This window comes from Eriocheir sinensis, chromosome 40 (assembly GCF_024679095.1).
Source record: "Eriocheir sinensis breed Jianghai 21 chromosome 40, ASM2467909v1, whole genome shotgun sequence".
In the NCBI taxonomy this organism is placed as follows: domain Eukaryota; kingdom Metazoa; phylum Arthropoda; class Malacostraca; order Decapoda; family Varunidae; genus Eriocheir; species Eriocheir sinensis.
The window spans coordinates 11,311,043-11,326,319 of NC_066548.1; the positions used below are offsets into that span (position 1 = coordinate 11,311,043).

The following is a 15,277-nucleotide window of genomic DNA, read 5'->3' on the forward strand; positions in this document are numbered from 1 at the left end:
TGATAATAATAGTAATAATAATAATGATAACAACAAACACGAGCAATAAGAATAACAACATGGACAGCACGCAACAAAGGGTAGGGCAACGACAACAACAATAATGATACTTTCACCGTGACTCCCAACAAACATAAATCAAGACGGAACATTCTCCCTTACCATAACCATCAGCACCACCTCCATCAACATCACCTCCACTCCCCACCCACCCCAACCACCACCACCACCACCACCTCCACTCCAGCAACAAGCACCTCTTTCTCGCGCACCCAAGGGCGGCCGCCTCCCGAGGGCCTCACCTGCTCAAACACCTGTCACTTTTAATTAGCCGTGTGACACCTGGAACGCTTCTGGGATTTACCAAAAACATATTACAGACCAGGACTTGCGCTCTCTCTCTCTCTCTCTCTCTCTCTCTCTCTCTCTCTCTCTCTCTCTCTCTCTCTCTCTCTCTCTCTCTCTCTCACACCCACACACACACACACACACACACACGTACGTACACACGATCTCTGAGCCCTCCGCCCCTTCGACAAATTGGGCGCAAGATACGAATGTCTTCACTATACAGCAGCGGCGGTCATTGTTTATTCCTCTCCGATAACGTAGACGCCGCCGACAACACACACACACACACACACACACACATACACACACACACACACACACACACACACACACACACACGGGTCGGGCAGACGGACAACGACAGAAGTACAAATAAATAAACGCCTTATCGTATCAGGAGAACTTTAACGGCGACCATTCTATAATTGGGTACAGCATTATTCTCTCTCTCTCTCTCTCTCTCTCTCTCTCTCTCTCTCTCTCTCTCTCTCTCTCTCTCTCTCCCTAGCTTCCTGGTTCCCACACACTAATCTCCTCACGGTCTTCCACTTGTCATCGAAGTCCTTATCCCGCGATCTTAAGCAGACCAGTTTTTGTATATATTTTCCTAAAGTGTTATTTTTTCCCCCCTCTTCATTTCATGCACCTTCTCTCTCTCGTTTACCTTCCCTTTCATTTTCTTGTTATTGTAATTTTTCCCATTATCATTTTTCTTTCCTTTTCCATTTTCTTAATTTTTCTTCTATGATTCTCTGCGGCCTCGTTGCTAGCCTTTTCCCATTTCCTTTCTTCTTCTTTTTCTTTTTTTGCTATTGCACTTGTTCATCTTCTTCTCGTTCTTCTTCTTGTTCTTATTCTCCTTTTTTCAATTTCTTCATCTGTATTCTTACTTCTCTTTCTTTCTTTTCCTTTTCTCTTTCTTTTCCATGTTATTCTTTTCCTTCTTCCTCTCCTTATGTCTCTTGTTCTTCTTCTTATTTTATTTCTTCTCCTCCTCCAGAAAGGCTCGCCGTTGATACCTTATAGGCGTTGCACCGGAGGCAGGAGAGAAAGAGAAAGATGACGGGTGCTGCAGGCGGGCGGCGGGCGGGCGGTTGAATGGTTCCTTCCCCGCTGCCCTTTGCTCAGCTAATGTATGCAAGGCGCTGAGAGATCTGGGCCTCCATAAGGGTACTCGACGGGGCCCGATAGGTTTGTGCGGTGCGAGTCATTAATTAGGAATGTTTATGGGCGTCGTGTCTCTGTTCACCTCGCGATGGTGGGATATGTCTAGGGGTCCCGCTTCTTCCATCCCTCCTTCCCTCCTTACCTCCTTCCCTCCCTCCCTCAACCATCGCCGCCTCGCTACCGGGTTCGCTCGTAAAGTTTTTGAGGCGCCCCCCTTCCTTCCTTTGTTTGTTTGTGTTCCTTCGTCTGCTGTCTGGCCCGAGGTCCGTTAGTTCGGCTGGGTCCTTCTTCATTATGTAACCTGCCGAAGGACTGTTAGCTTTTGATTTTTATGTCCTGCACTACCGTTATTCTGAGGTGTGTTTCATCTCCTGCTGGTTTTTTTGCGTTTTCTTTATCTCCTTCCTCATCATCATCATCATCTTTTTCTTCTTCTTCATCATCACCTTTTTTATGTTCTTCTTTTCTCCTTTTTTTTTATTTTTACCTGTATCGCTTTGTATCACTTCGTAGGTCTTCCTCCTGTGTTTCGTCTCCTGCTGTTTTTTTGGAGTTCTCTTTATCTCCTTCATCATCATCATCATCTTCTTTTCCTTCTTATTCATCATCACCTTTTTTATGTTCTTATCTCTTTTTTTTTTTTTTTACCTGTATCGCTTTGTATTACTTTGTAGGTCCTCCTCCTTTTGATCCTCTCTGTTGATTATCTAAACACTTAACTTTTAGATGGCATTACACATGTTATCTTTCCTCACGTGATCGTATACTAATAACTGATTTCACGAGCATTCTTAAACTATAGTCCCAAGTTGAGGATATATTAAACAAGTTGCATTTTCATTCCTTCACTTCTTTTTGCAGTTAATGAATGAGCTTGAGACAGAAACAAGTATAAATTCACACCAAAATGTCCTTCGTTATAGAAAACATATTACGGAACTTATAAATATCGTTCCCTAATATGTTTATCAGTCTCTCTCTCTCTCTCTCTCTCTCTCTCTCTCTCTCTCTCTCTCTCTCTCTCTCTCTCTCTCTCTCTCTCTCACACACACACACACACATACTCTTTCTCCCTCTCTCCACACCCCCCCTTCCCGTGCCGACACCCACACAACAACAACATCACACACAGACACAGTTAGATATACAACCACCAGCTCGCCGCGGTCTGCCTTACACTACTCCTCCCTCATCGTAGCTGTATTTCATTCGCGCAGCTAATGGTGAGTATTGTCGCTGTTTGCCATTGTTATCGTTCACACTATTGAGCGGAGGTGAGCGCGGTGTAGTAAGCCCAATCTCCTTCTTCAGTGCCAAAGGGTGTGGGGCAAGGGAGGATGTGCGGGGAAAGACGAATATACGGGTAGGGTGAGAGGGTGGAGTTAAGTAAATGGATGAGAGAGAGAGAGAGAGAGAGAGAGAGAGAGAGAGAGAGAGAGAGAGAGAGAGAGAGAGAGAGCGACCAAATGAGACGTGGAAAAACAAAAGGAGATACCATTTCCTCTCTCTCTCTCTCTCTCTCTCTCTCTCTCTCTCTCTCTCTCTCTCTCTCTCTCTCTCTCTCTCTCACACACACACACACACACACACACACACACACACACACACACAGAAAGGACCCAAAGCAAGAGCATTCACTGAAATTAGAGATGCTGTGTAATTCAGAAGTGGTTAAGGAGGAGGAGGAGGAGGAGGAGGAGGAAGAGGCCAGTCCTTGGTACCATTGTGGGAGAGCAAGCGATGTGAAGGGTTCGGTAAGGTGGTGGTGGTGGTGGTGGTTGTGACGTGCCCTGTGGTATACACGGAAGAGTTTTCTGATTGCTTAGAATCTTGCCTTATTGTATGTGTGTGTGTGTGTGTGTGTCTCTCTCTCTCTCTCTCTCTCTCTCTCTCTCTCTCTCTCTCTCTCTCTCTCTCTCTCTCTCTCTCTCTCTCTCTCTCTCTCTCTCTCTCTCTCTCAGTTTAATCATTAATTGGACCCGTTCCCTTCACCCACCACTACACACCTAGGCTTCGTTCACCATTTCTCCATTACCTTGACCAGCATCACACACCGTCACTATTTCACCTCAAAATTACTTACTTACACACCACAACCTTCTATTAACCAATTTTCACCCTCACCATAATCTTGACTCACTCTCTACCCCACCCCACTGACGCACATCTTGTCCTCCACACCCCACACAATCTTCACGCACGCAGGACCCCTTCCGAACCTACAAATACCAGCATCACAGATAGATAGATAGATAGATATTTATTAATAGATACCAAAAATGTACATAAAACAAAAAACAAACACAAATTTAAAATGTTTAAATTTGTTAATATCGTTACATTTCTAATTTGTAGTCCATTTCACATTTCAGCACTTCCTTAATTTATATAATCGCTAATATAAATACATAGTGTCGTTACTGGCGTAATATACTAAAAAAATTAAAAAAAAATTATTAATTTTTTAATAATTTTAATAATTATATGAAATATCTTAAAATAAATAAAATAACATAAAAATAAAAAAAAAAACAGAGGGGAACCTAAAGAGAAAGATCTCTAAATAAAAATACTAAAAATTAAAATGTTAATAGCCTTAAGAAAAGACCTACTCTAAGAAAAAAAAAAAAAAGAAAAAAAAAACCTAAAGAAAAGGAACGTTAAAAAAAAAAAAATAAAAAAAAAGCAGAACAAATAAAAGCCTGACTAAAGGCATGATTACACAAACACAAACAGACTATGATAGAACAATGACTTACCACTGAAAAAAGACAGACTTACAGAACTAAGACAATAAACGAAAGACAGTTTCAATGCAAATATTGACATCAAAAAAACCATGACCATGACTCCAGTGGAAGAGACAACAAATGATATATGTAAAGAAAATGAACAATTCTTGCTGCGACATGTGCATCTTTTGTCATAAGCTCCTGCCATGTTGCAAAGTGGTGGTGTTCTCGCAACGTCACTATTTCATCTTAAAACTACTTACTTATACACACCACAAACTACCACCAACCAAGTCCCCCGGTCACCATAATCCTGACACACCCTTTTTCCCTACCCCACCAACGCCCATCTCACACAGTCTCACGCAGGCCTCACAGTCGCACGCACAGCCCCTTTTCGAACCCACAAACACCATCCCACGAGCCCAAGTGTCCTGACTGACTTCCCCTCCACCTCCCCGCCCCCTGCGTGTGACCCGAGGGCTTCGCAGGTCACGCAGGAAGGACGGGACACACTCCATCACGGCCCAGCAGGATTTAAGGACCCTAATTACAGGTTACGCGGGATAGGTCACCTGCTTGCATAATTCACACCTGTTTGATCTTCGCTTGATATCCGCAGTTAATTAACGTGCGTGACACTCACCTGTATCGCCTAATTAAGACGTAAGCGATGTGCACATCTGACGCTTCTCTGATTAGTGTGAGAATTTGGCTCTTCAGAAACTGGTTACGTGTACTAATGATTCAGGGGACAGGTGTTCAGGAAGCAATTAAATGCACCTGTTACCTGGTCATCTCATCAAGCGCCAACAGGTGTGGAGTCTTGATGAAGGGGGAGTGTATGGGTGAAGGAAATTATGGCGGATGTTCGGAGGGGTAGGAAGGACAGGGGAGTGAAGGGTGACTGAAGGGGGATAGGTGAGGGCTGAGGGAAAAAAAGTGAAGGGCAGAAGAGAAGGGGTTATGAAGGAGGGTCTAAATAAAGGTAGGGAGGAGATGGGTGACTGAAAACAATGGGGGAGGTCAAGGGAAGAAAGTGAGGGGTAGAACTGAGTAGAGGTGAGGAAAGTGCATTGGACATGAGATGGGGTGTAACGGGAAGAGAATGGGAGCAGGTGATGAGTGAGGAAAAGATAGGACCGAGGAAGAAGAGAATGTGGCCAAGGGTAGGGGAGATGAGAAGATGAGAGGAAAAGAAAAAGAAAGGGGAGAATGTGGGGAAGGTAAAAAAGCTGGGGAGGTGAGAGAGAGAGGGGAGAGATAAGAAAGAAAAAGGGGAGAATGTGGGGAGGAAAAGAAAGCTGGAGGGGAGGGAGGTAAAGGTGGGGAAGAGGAGGAAGGGGGATAATATGAGTAGGGTAAGGGAGCAGGGGAGCAGAGAAGGGGGAGGAAGATAAGAAAAAGGAAGGGGAGAGAGTTGGGAGGGTAAGGGAGGGATTAATAGAGAGGAGAAGGAAGGGGGAGGGGAGGAGTGGGAGCTGAGAGAGGTTAGAGAGGGAAAGATAAGAAAGAAAAAGGGGAGAATGTGGGGAGGGAAAGGGAGCTGGGGAGGTAAGGAGGGAGGAGGAAGGGGAGAATGCTCCGATAATTATACGGAACGATAATTACATATTTTGGAGAGATGAATGATGCAACCAGTGAAGGGAGGAGTGGGGGGGAGGGGAGAGGCTGGGAGGGGGAGGGGGAGGGGTGAAGTGAAGCCCGGTGAAGGCCTTTGTCTGGGAACTCTGGACTTACTAAGGCAAGGAGAGGGGGAGGGAGGGAGGGAGGGAGAGAGGGAGGGAAGGAGGAAAGAAACGGTGAGGGTGGGCAGGTGGGGAGGTGGGGACTCTGGGTACATTTCGGTGAGGGTTGAGTAGGGAGGGAGAGACGAGGTGACGAGGAGAGGGAAAGAGAAGGGAGGGGGTGAGAAGGGAGAGAAGGGAGGGGCTGACGAGTGGAGGGGGTGAGGAGGGAGGTCAGAGAAGGGGTGAGGAGTGAAGGGAGAAATGCTGAGAAGGGAAGAGATTGGAAAAGAAAGGGGAAAAAATAAGTAGCGATCGTGAGGGGAGAAGGGACTGAGAGGAGAAGGGAAGTACATATTGAGAAGGTGGAAATGAAGGGAATTAAGAGTGAGTAAGGGTGAAGATAAGGAAGATAAAAGAGGAAAGATGCGAGGAATGAAGAATGAAATGAAGGATGAAGGGTGACTGAAGGGGGATGGGTGAGGGCTAAGGGAAAAAAAAGTGAAGGGCAGAAGAGAAAGGGTGATGAAGGAGGGTCTAAGGAAAGGTAGGGAGGAGATGGGTGACTGAAAGCAATGGGGGAGGTCAAGGGTAGAAAGTGAGGGGTAGAATTGAGTAGAGGTGAGGAAAGTGCATTGGACATACGAAAAGAGAACTGAGAAGGAAAAAAAGGAGTAAAGAAGGTTGAGAGGAGAGAAAAAAAAGTGCTGAAGAGGAAAAGTGAAGGAGAAAAAGGGTAAGATATGAGAGGTAACGAAACTCTACCGGCAAAGGTTCTCTGATTTTTGTCTTTCTCCCTCTGACCTTTTTCAATAATTCACTTCGTCGTCTCCATTTCCGAGTCTCGACATTTCACCTATTTCTTCCTTGTTTTCTTTTTTTTTTTATGTCGTGTTCTCTAAAGCAACCCTCCTTTTTTTCTTTTCTTGTTTTTTGTTTTTGTTCTTGTTCTACTTGTTCTTTTCTTTTACTTTTCTCTTTGTTCTTTTTTTCTTCTCTTTTCTTCTTCTTCTTCTTTTTCTTCTTCTTCTTTTTTTTTCTTCCCTCACGTCCTCCTCCTCGTCCTCCTTCTTCTTCTCCTCCTCCTCCTCCCTTCCTGCCATCCATCATTCGTGCTCTTCAGTGACTTTCTTTGCGGTATATCTAACGGTGTCTTAATTATATATCTTTATTTTTGGTCTTTTCTTACCTAGCGTTAATTTCCTCTTTTTTTCATACATTTCATTTCCTCCGTCTTATTATTTTCTCCGGTCCTTTCTCTCTCTCTCTCTCTCTCTCTCTCTCTCTCTCTCTCTCTCTCTCTCTCATTGCATTATCATCAGACTGTTTTGCTTCTCTCACTTTTCTTTCTCCCTTTCCTGCGTCTCAAACCCTCCCTTCCCCCTTCGCCCTTTTTCTCCCTCCCTCCCCCCTTCCCTCCACCCTTCCGACCCCCCCCCGGCATCATGGCGGCCCCGGAGGTGTTTTTGAAGGGCGCCTAACAAGCAGAACCATCCGCTTATAATGAGGCTGGAGGTAATGAGCTTCCGCGGCCCTCATGACCCTCCCCTTCCCCTCATGGCTCGTAGCGGCCCCTCATGACCCTGCATTCTCTTTCTGTCCCCTCGGTGTCCCCTAATGGCTCTCAGGCACCTCCTTACCTTCCCCTCAAAAAAATATCTCATGACAAACTTTTTTTTCGGATTTTCTTCTGTTTTTCGTAGGCACAACGGGATCTCTGCCTTTCTTTTTTGTCCTCTCAAGATGCAACATTCTCTTCCTGTCCCCTCGGTGTCGTCTATTGGCTCTCACACACCTCCTCATCTTATTTTTGCGATGTATCTCAAGACACACCATTCTCTGCATCTTCGTTTTCTATTTCGTAGGCACACAACTTGATAACTGCTTTCCCTTCTCTTCCTCTCATGATCCTATACTGTCTTTTAATCCCCTCACACCTCTTCATCTCACATCAAAATATATCTCATGACCTTTACCTTTCTCTGTATTTTCGTGAGTATCTTGTGTTTTTCTTAGGCACAGCATGATGACTACCTTCCCTTCTCTTGTCGTCACTCATGATCTTACTCTTTGTTTCCATTCCTTCACAACCAATCGCTTACCCCTCAAAAGTTATCTCATGAACTATATCTCTCTAAGCATTTTTTTTTCTCTATCATGATTTGTTTTTATTTTTCGTAGTCCATCACTTTCCTCCAAGTCTGTCATCGTTCCCTCAGTGTCTTCTAATGCCCTCATCCGCCCTTCACATTCCCCTTAAAGGCTCTCTAATGATCTATACCTTCTTAACCCGTCCGCTGCGATTGGCACGGATTCGGCTTTCACTGGTAGCCAGGTAACATAAAGTCTCAGGTCTTTCTCTGCCTCTGTGGTGGATAGTGGAGTGTTTCCCATGTGGTATTGGTATGCTGGATATCCTCTCCCAAGGTACAGGACTTTACATTTTTCCTCATTGAATTGTAGCAGCCACTTTTTGTTCCATTCCTGTACCTTGGTGATGTCTTCTTGTAGGAAATCCGCGGTCAAGGAGTTAATTAAGCATTTTCATTATTATTATATTTTCTGTCGTCTTTATACATGACACCTGCCTATCCCCCCTGCCCCCTTGACGGTCACTTTCTCTCAGTTCAGTTACAACAAGTGAATGACTGCTTTCCTAATGGTTCCTTTTCTAATGACTAAATGGTTATTGCATCTCATACGTATAGTCAATACATATATCCATTGCTCTCAGTTCCGAATGATCTTAAATACGATTTTCATTACAACTCTATAAAAAATATAAAAAAACATGGCATAAACATAAAAATTCATATAAAGTTCATACATATTCATCCACTTATTGTTTTTTTTAGTTCCAAATGTTCTTGTATATGACTTTCAGTGTATACTCTTAAAAAAATTGTCCTAAGATAGATAGAGGTACAATAACATTTTAATTCGATTCTTTATTTTTTGGCAAGTTTTCAATCCTCCCCTTCTATTTCTTCGGTGTCGGTGCTCCAACTTTCTCGAAACTCCTCCCATTTTCATTTCTTTCTTCGGAAATAAAACAAACAAAACTCATTCCAATTCCTTCTGCATTTTTTCCTCCCCAGCAAACTCCGAACAGAAATTTAGAACCTTTCACGACATTTTCTTGCATATATTCTTTTTCCTCCTAGTTTCTCTCTCTCTCTCTCTCTCTCTCTCTCTCTCTCTCTCTCTCTCTCTCTCTCTCTCTCTCTCTCTCTCTCTCTCTCTCTCTCTCTCTCTCTCTCTCTCTCTCTCTCTCTCCCCGTACCTTCCCGTCACTACCCTTCTCCCTCCCACTCCCTTCCCTCCCTGACCATTCCCTGATGACGGGCCGTGAAAGATCATGAATAAGCCATGAATAAGGGAGGAATTATTCATCGGTGGAGGTCAGGAGCCGGACACGTTAAGAGAGAATTCATAAAACTGTCAAGCGGATGTGGGCGGGAGAATATGCGGACGCGGATGACCTGGCTGGGTACGAGTGTGTGGGTGTGTGGAGCAGATCGGGTGGGAACTATGTGTGTGTGGATATCTGGACGACTGGAAGAGAGAAAGTATGTTTGAAGTGGCGATGTGGAATGACAGATAATGTATGTGGAGCTGATCGGCGTGTGTGGATTTCAGAGAGGGTGGAGGATGAAAGGCATGTTTGAAGTGGTGATGTGGATGCCATAATTTGGACTGAGGTTGAGTGGGATGTGGATATGTGGAACTGAAAGAAAACTCTGCGGATAATAACTTCGGAAAGCCTTTAACGAGGTGGTTGTAAGAAGTTTTAAGGGTGGAGGATGAAAGGCCTGTTTGAAGTGGAGATGTGGATGCCATAATTTGGACTGAGGTTAAGTGGGATGTGGATATGTGGAAATGAAATGAAACTGCGGATAATAATTTCGGAAAGCCTTTAACGAGGTGGTTGTAAGAAGTTGTAGGAGGTGGAGTGGATATATTAAGTGGCGATAGGGGTGCTGAAAAAGAATTGAGATTGAATGGGATGTGGATTTGTGGGACTTCAATGAAACTCCCCGGATAAGGTTTTCTGAATGGCTGTAAGATGTGGTTGCAAGAAGTTATCGGAGGTGGTGTGGATGCCTCAAGTGGATCGGGGTCAAGCAGGGTGCAATGTTAATGGTGTTATGAGGTTATGAGGAGTTTAGGTGTTGGTGTGGCTGAGGGTGTGGTCTTGTGGGTACTGAGGGTGGCAGCGGTGGCGTGGGTGTGGTCAACTGAGAGTGAAAGTGGATGTATAAGTCAGTTTGGGAGTGAGAGGAGGGGAATGTTTGGGCATGTGTGTGTGTGCGTGTGCGTGTGTGTGTAGGGGGGGGGCGTGTTAGAGGCGCGGGGGTGGGTGTGGCTGGTCCGTGAGGGGGGCGGGAGATGGGAGGGGTGGGTGGGGTCATCGTTCTTACCTGAAAGAACATAAGGTGACTAGCAACTCTCTTGTCCTCACCCCCGTTACCGGAGAGAGAGAGAGAGAGAGAGAGAGAGAGAGAGAGAGAGAGAGAGAGAGAGAGAGAGTAAAATAATTAGCAAAACTTCTAATGTAGCACAGCAAATACATATAATCTTTAACAACTAAACCGAGAATAAAAGGAACATGTGCGAAAAAATTACCCGCACACAAGAGCATCGAGAGCGAGCGACAATTAGATAGAAATTAAGAACCGTGAATGCAAATTAATTGGAAGAAAAGAGAAAGTTAGAGAGAGAGAGAGAGAGAGAGAGAGAGAGAGAGAGAGAGAGAGAGAGAGAGAGAGAGAGAGAGAGAGAGAGAGAGAGAGAGAGAGAGAGAGAGAGAGAGAGAATAAACCACTGACACATATATAATTATACCTACAGAGAGGGCGTACCACTAACCTCTCCCCAACCCAACAAACAAATAACAGAAAAAAATGAATATCCGATTGTGGAAAATGCAACTCATAAAACACCAATTTAACCAGAAAGAAACCTGTCTAAGAGAATCAACAATATTTTCCTGTTTTTCATGGCGGCTCAAGTTCCGTATTAGAGGCGAAAAACACATTAAGAATACACAGGAAAATAAACGATCGTATGAATATAAAACCAAAAGAAAATTTCACACACATACACACACACACGCACTAAGTAACACACACAACATGACATCACCGCAACATACACGCTTCAACATTCTATTTCTTTCTTGTTTTCTCCGTCCGACTCTTTAAAAAGCTGTGTGTTCGGCGGCGTCTACGTGCGGTCTTACATTGCCTCCAGCCACTGCAGAACTGAGGGCAATTGGTCACCATTACCATGTGTCATAACCCGGTGCGGCTATGCGTGTCGGGGGTAGCGGAGAGGGACGGAAGGAGGGAGGGACGGAGGGAGGTGCATGGTGGTGACGGTGGCGAGAAAAGGGAGAGGCGATGCGCGGTGGGGAAGAGAATGTTCGTGATGATTATGTTTGAGTAAATGATGGGAAGGAAACGTGCTTATTGTCACTTCCAACCTTGCCTGACGTAGACTTTTCTCTCTTACTTTTATTTCTTATCATCGTGTGTCTTCAAAAGGGGAAGCAGAAGGAGCAAGATGGGTTCAGAAAACTCAATGGATAAGTAACAGCCCTTGCCTATTGTCACTTCCATCCTGTCTTGACGCACACTTTTCCTTCATGCTATTTTCTTATCATCGTGTTTCCAAAGGGGAGTGAGAGTAGGACAAGCATAATGGGTTCAGTGGACTCAAAGGTTAAATTACAGTACATGCTTATTGTCACTTCCAACCTTGCTTAACGAACACATTTTCTCATTGCTTTTGCCCCTCTTATCACGGTCTGCCGGCAAGGGGAGAGAGGATGCACGGCGGTTGCAGAGGACGTAGGGAGGTGAGGTACGTACGACAAGGGTGTGGTTAGGGTGTGAGGTGCGTGAATGTCTGGGGTGAGGGTGTGCGGTTATGCCTGTGAGTAATAAGAATAAGAAGGGTGTGTAGGTCAGGCCGGAGGGTAGGGTCATATTCATAAACATTGCGGCGCCCAAGCAAACATATTCGGCAAGGCTTTCGTAGGAGTTTTGAGCATTGCCAGGGGTAGTTTTATGACCCTGGTAGTAGTTTGACCATTCTCCTGAACCATGAGCGTGAAAAAAACACTAATTAGAACCCGATAATCCCCTTTTCGGCTTCTGGAACTAGTTGACGTGAGAAGCGAAAGACAGATATAAGGTTAAGGTAGAGAAAACGGGACAGAAGGTGACGGTGGTTTGATAGTGTTAAAAAATGGCGTGTGATGGTGAGGAAGAAGAAAAGTAGTGTGGTTTGGGTTAAGAAATATCAAGAGGAGTGTCAGGAGGATCAGAGTGGAATGGGAGGACTACAGAACGGAGTAGGAGGGGCACGTGGAGGCTACAAGTTAACCACAGCCACGTGCCATCTCCATCAGCTACACCACCACACCACTCCTCTTCCTCCTTCTCCTCCTCCTCCTCATCCCTCCCCCTCAGCGCCATCAACACCGTCACGGCTTCGGGGGCTCCACACTAACGCCTTCATCACCCACCCACCTCGCCTCCATAATTTGCTTTGTGATCCTCGCAGCGTCGCGAATCCAGTGACAGGTCCGCCTCGCCGCGTGCAGGTCCTTTATTATTCACAGCAAAGTGTGAATACTGTATTTCAGCGCCGACGAGATTTATCCCTCCCTCGCTGAGCGCATATATTATAATGAAAACAAATTGAGGGGGATTTGTCGTGTAATGTCTCTTTGGAGGTATCACTGTCTGACGCAAGCCGCAAGACGTGGTAATCCATTAACTCGCTTTATGGTCATTGTGGGCGAGTTTCCCGAGAGTGGTGAGAGGCGAGTGGGCGAGGCGTGCCGGGGGTAAATATTGCAAGGCTCCTCCGTGGCGTGTGCATCCTCCGGCCAGCCACTCACCCACAGGCACTTACCCGCCCCGGCACACGCCCCTGAGCACACACCGCTGCCCCCTCCCTGCCACACCGTCCACAACACACACGTTCAGCTGGACAGGTCTGGTTGCGTGGTAGAGATTGGGTGACTCTCCGGCCTTGCTCACTTTCTGGTTGAATATTCCTTCTTCTCTTGGAATGTTCCTTTCACATTTACGTCTAGCAAAGAGTTGAGCTCAATTCAGTGACGCCAAATAAAATAAAAAATGTCCTCTTACGTTCTTCTTATAAGCGACCAGAATCTTCGTCACCAAAACACGGCGAGATATTTTTTTAACGTTTAACAGTAACGGCGTAATTACTTATCAGGAAAAATACAGTGCAGACAACTAACCTTGCAACTGATGACCTGTCTGGCGCATGATGATATCTTTTATATACGAAGCAGTATTAATTTCTTTTCCTTTAGATAATCCTCTTCTGTCTGCGTCATCACCCTTCCTTCAGTCAGCCCTTTTTTTCCCTTAGCTAATCCTGTTCTCTCTGTGTCAACGCCCTTCCTTCATTTAACACTTTTTTCCCTTAGCTAATCCTGTTCTTTCTGTGTCGTCAACCTTCCTTCAGTCAACCCTTGCTAAACAACAATGTATAGACAACTACTTCAGAGGTAATGAAAATGAGAAACATGCGGAAAATATTACGTTTCCTTAGTTCATCTTCCTCATTCACCCACTCACTCATCTATCAGAATACCTAAAAATATCGTGTATCAGCATTTCTAACAATAACCAACTAATATAAGCCTAATTTTGTGTTGGGGAATAAACAAACATAACAAGGAGTAACAATTATGCCCAGTGAATAAAACTAATGAAGAAAATGTTTAATGAAGACAATAAAACAGGGGAAAAATTGAGACAAAGGAAAAGAAAAGAGGAAGGGTGGCGGAAAACAAGTGAGTTAGCGAGAGCGGTAAAAAACGGGAAGGGTGAGAAGATAAAGAGAGAGCGAGAGAGAGAGAGGCGGCAAAGGAAACTATGATAAATAAGAGGGGAGGAAGGGAGGAAAGATGATTCAAAGTAAGAAGAAAAGGGGACCGAACAGATAAAGGAAGGGAAGAGGGAAGAAGGAAGCAAAAAGAAATAATAAAAGAGAGAGAGAGAGAGAGAGAGAGAGAGAGAGAGAGAGAGAGAGAGAGAGAGAGAGAGAGAGATTGGAGAGAAATGGATCCGTTGATTAATTCCCGGAATCTTCCAAAAGGGGATGAAAGATGCTGCGTTCTGTGTGTATACATTCATATATCCGCCGATGAATCTTTCTTCATAATCAAAAACTGTAAGATATTTGTGTGTGTGTGTGTGTGTGTGTGTGTGTGTGTGTGTGTGTGTGTGTGTGTGTGTGTGTGTGTGTGTCAGAATTTTGGGAGTGTCTTTTTTGTATGTGAGTAGACCACGAGTAGAGGCTGAGGTAGGGAGCGGTGAGGTGAAGGAACGGAAAGGAAAGGAAAGGGAAGGGAAAAGAGGGAAGGGAAGGGAAAGAGAGGGAAGGGACGGGAAGGGAAGGAAAAGGAAGGGAAGGGAATGGAAGGGGAGGGAAGAGATAAGAAGGAAGGGAAGGGAAAGAGCGGGAAGGGAAGGGAGGGGAAGGGAAGGGAAGAGAGAGGAAGGGAAGAGAAAAAAAGGGAAGGGAAGGGAAGGGAAGGGAAGGGAAGGAAAGGGAAGGGAAGGGAACGAAAGGGAACGGAAAGGAAGGAAAGGAAGGGAAGGGAAGAGAAGCACGGAAGGAGGCGAGGACGTAATTGCCTCACCTGCCAGGCTTCGGAAACAGCAGCAACGTTCTGAAAGGAAATACAAAAGATAAAAAGCCACCCACCTGTCTGCCTTCCCTCCGTCCTCGGCGTGTCACCTGCAGCGCCGCGTCCCTCTGAGGCTGAATGTTCCCGCTCAGCTTTAGGAGTCTCGTCACCTGCAGAAGTCAAGTATTTTCATCTTAGTCACACTTGCTGAATTTAAACATGAACATGGAAAAAATAACTATAATTTTCCTTTTCGACAAAATTATTTATCTGCACACTAACAGTTATATGAATCTCGTTGGAATAACTCGCTGATTTTAAACATGTATAGCAAAAGGAGAACTATAATTTCCCTTTTGGACATATTTATTTCTTTGCTTGTGAATATTTATATGAATCTTGTTACATTATCTTAGTCACACGCTGGTTTGAAAAAGGTATATAAAAAGATAACTATATTTTTCCCCTTGGACAGTCACATATACTTAATTATTTATCTGCACGCGAATATTTGTATGAATCTTGTTATATTATCTTTTATTTCTGATGCTGGGGAGAAGATAGATGGTGCTCACTCATTATAACTATTAATTTCATCATAACCAACAAGCACCACAACC

The 15,277-nt window shown here is 44.7% G+C and overlaps 1 long non-coding RNA gene across 1 annotated transcript in view; it reads right to left on the bottom strand.

Annotated features, from left to right (window-relative positions):
- The window catches only part of LOC127009358 (uncharacterized), a 184,810-nt gene that overhangs the window by 34,432 nt on the left and 135,101 nt on the right, over positions 1-15,277 (bottom strand). Inside the window, exon 4 of the long non-coding RNA XR_007761891.1 lies at positions 14,735-14,827. This is a non-coding gene — a long non-coding RNA (uncharacterized LOC127009358). The remainder of the gene's footprint in view (positions 1-14,734; positions 14,828-15,277) is intronic.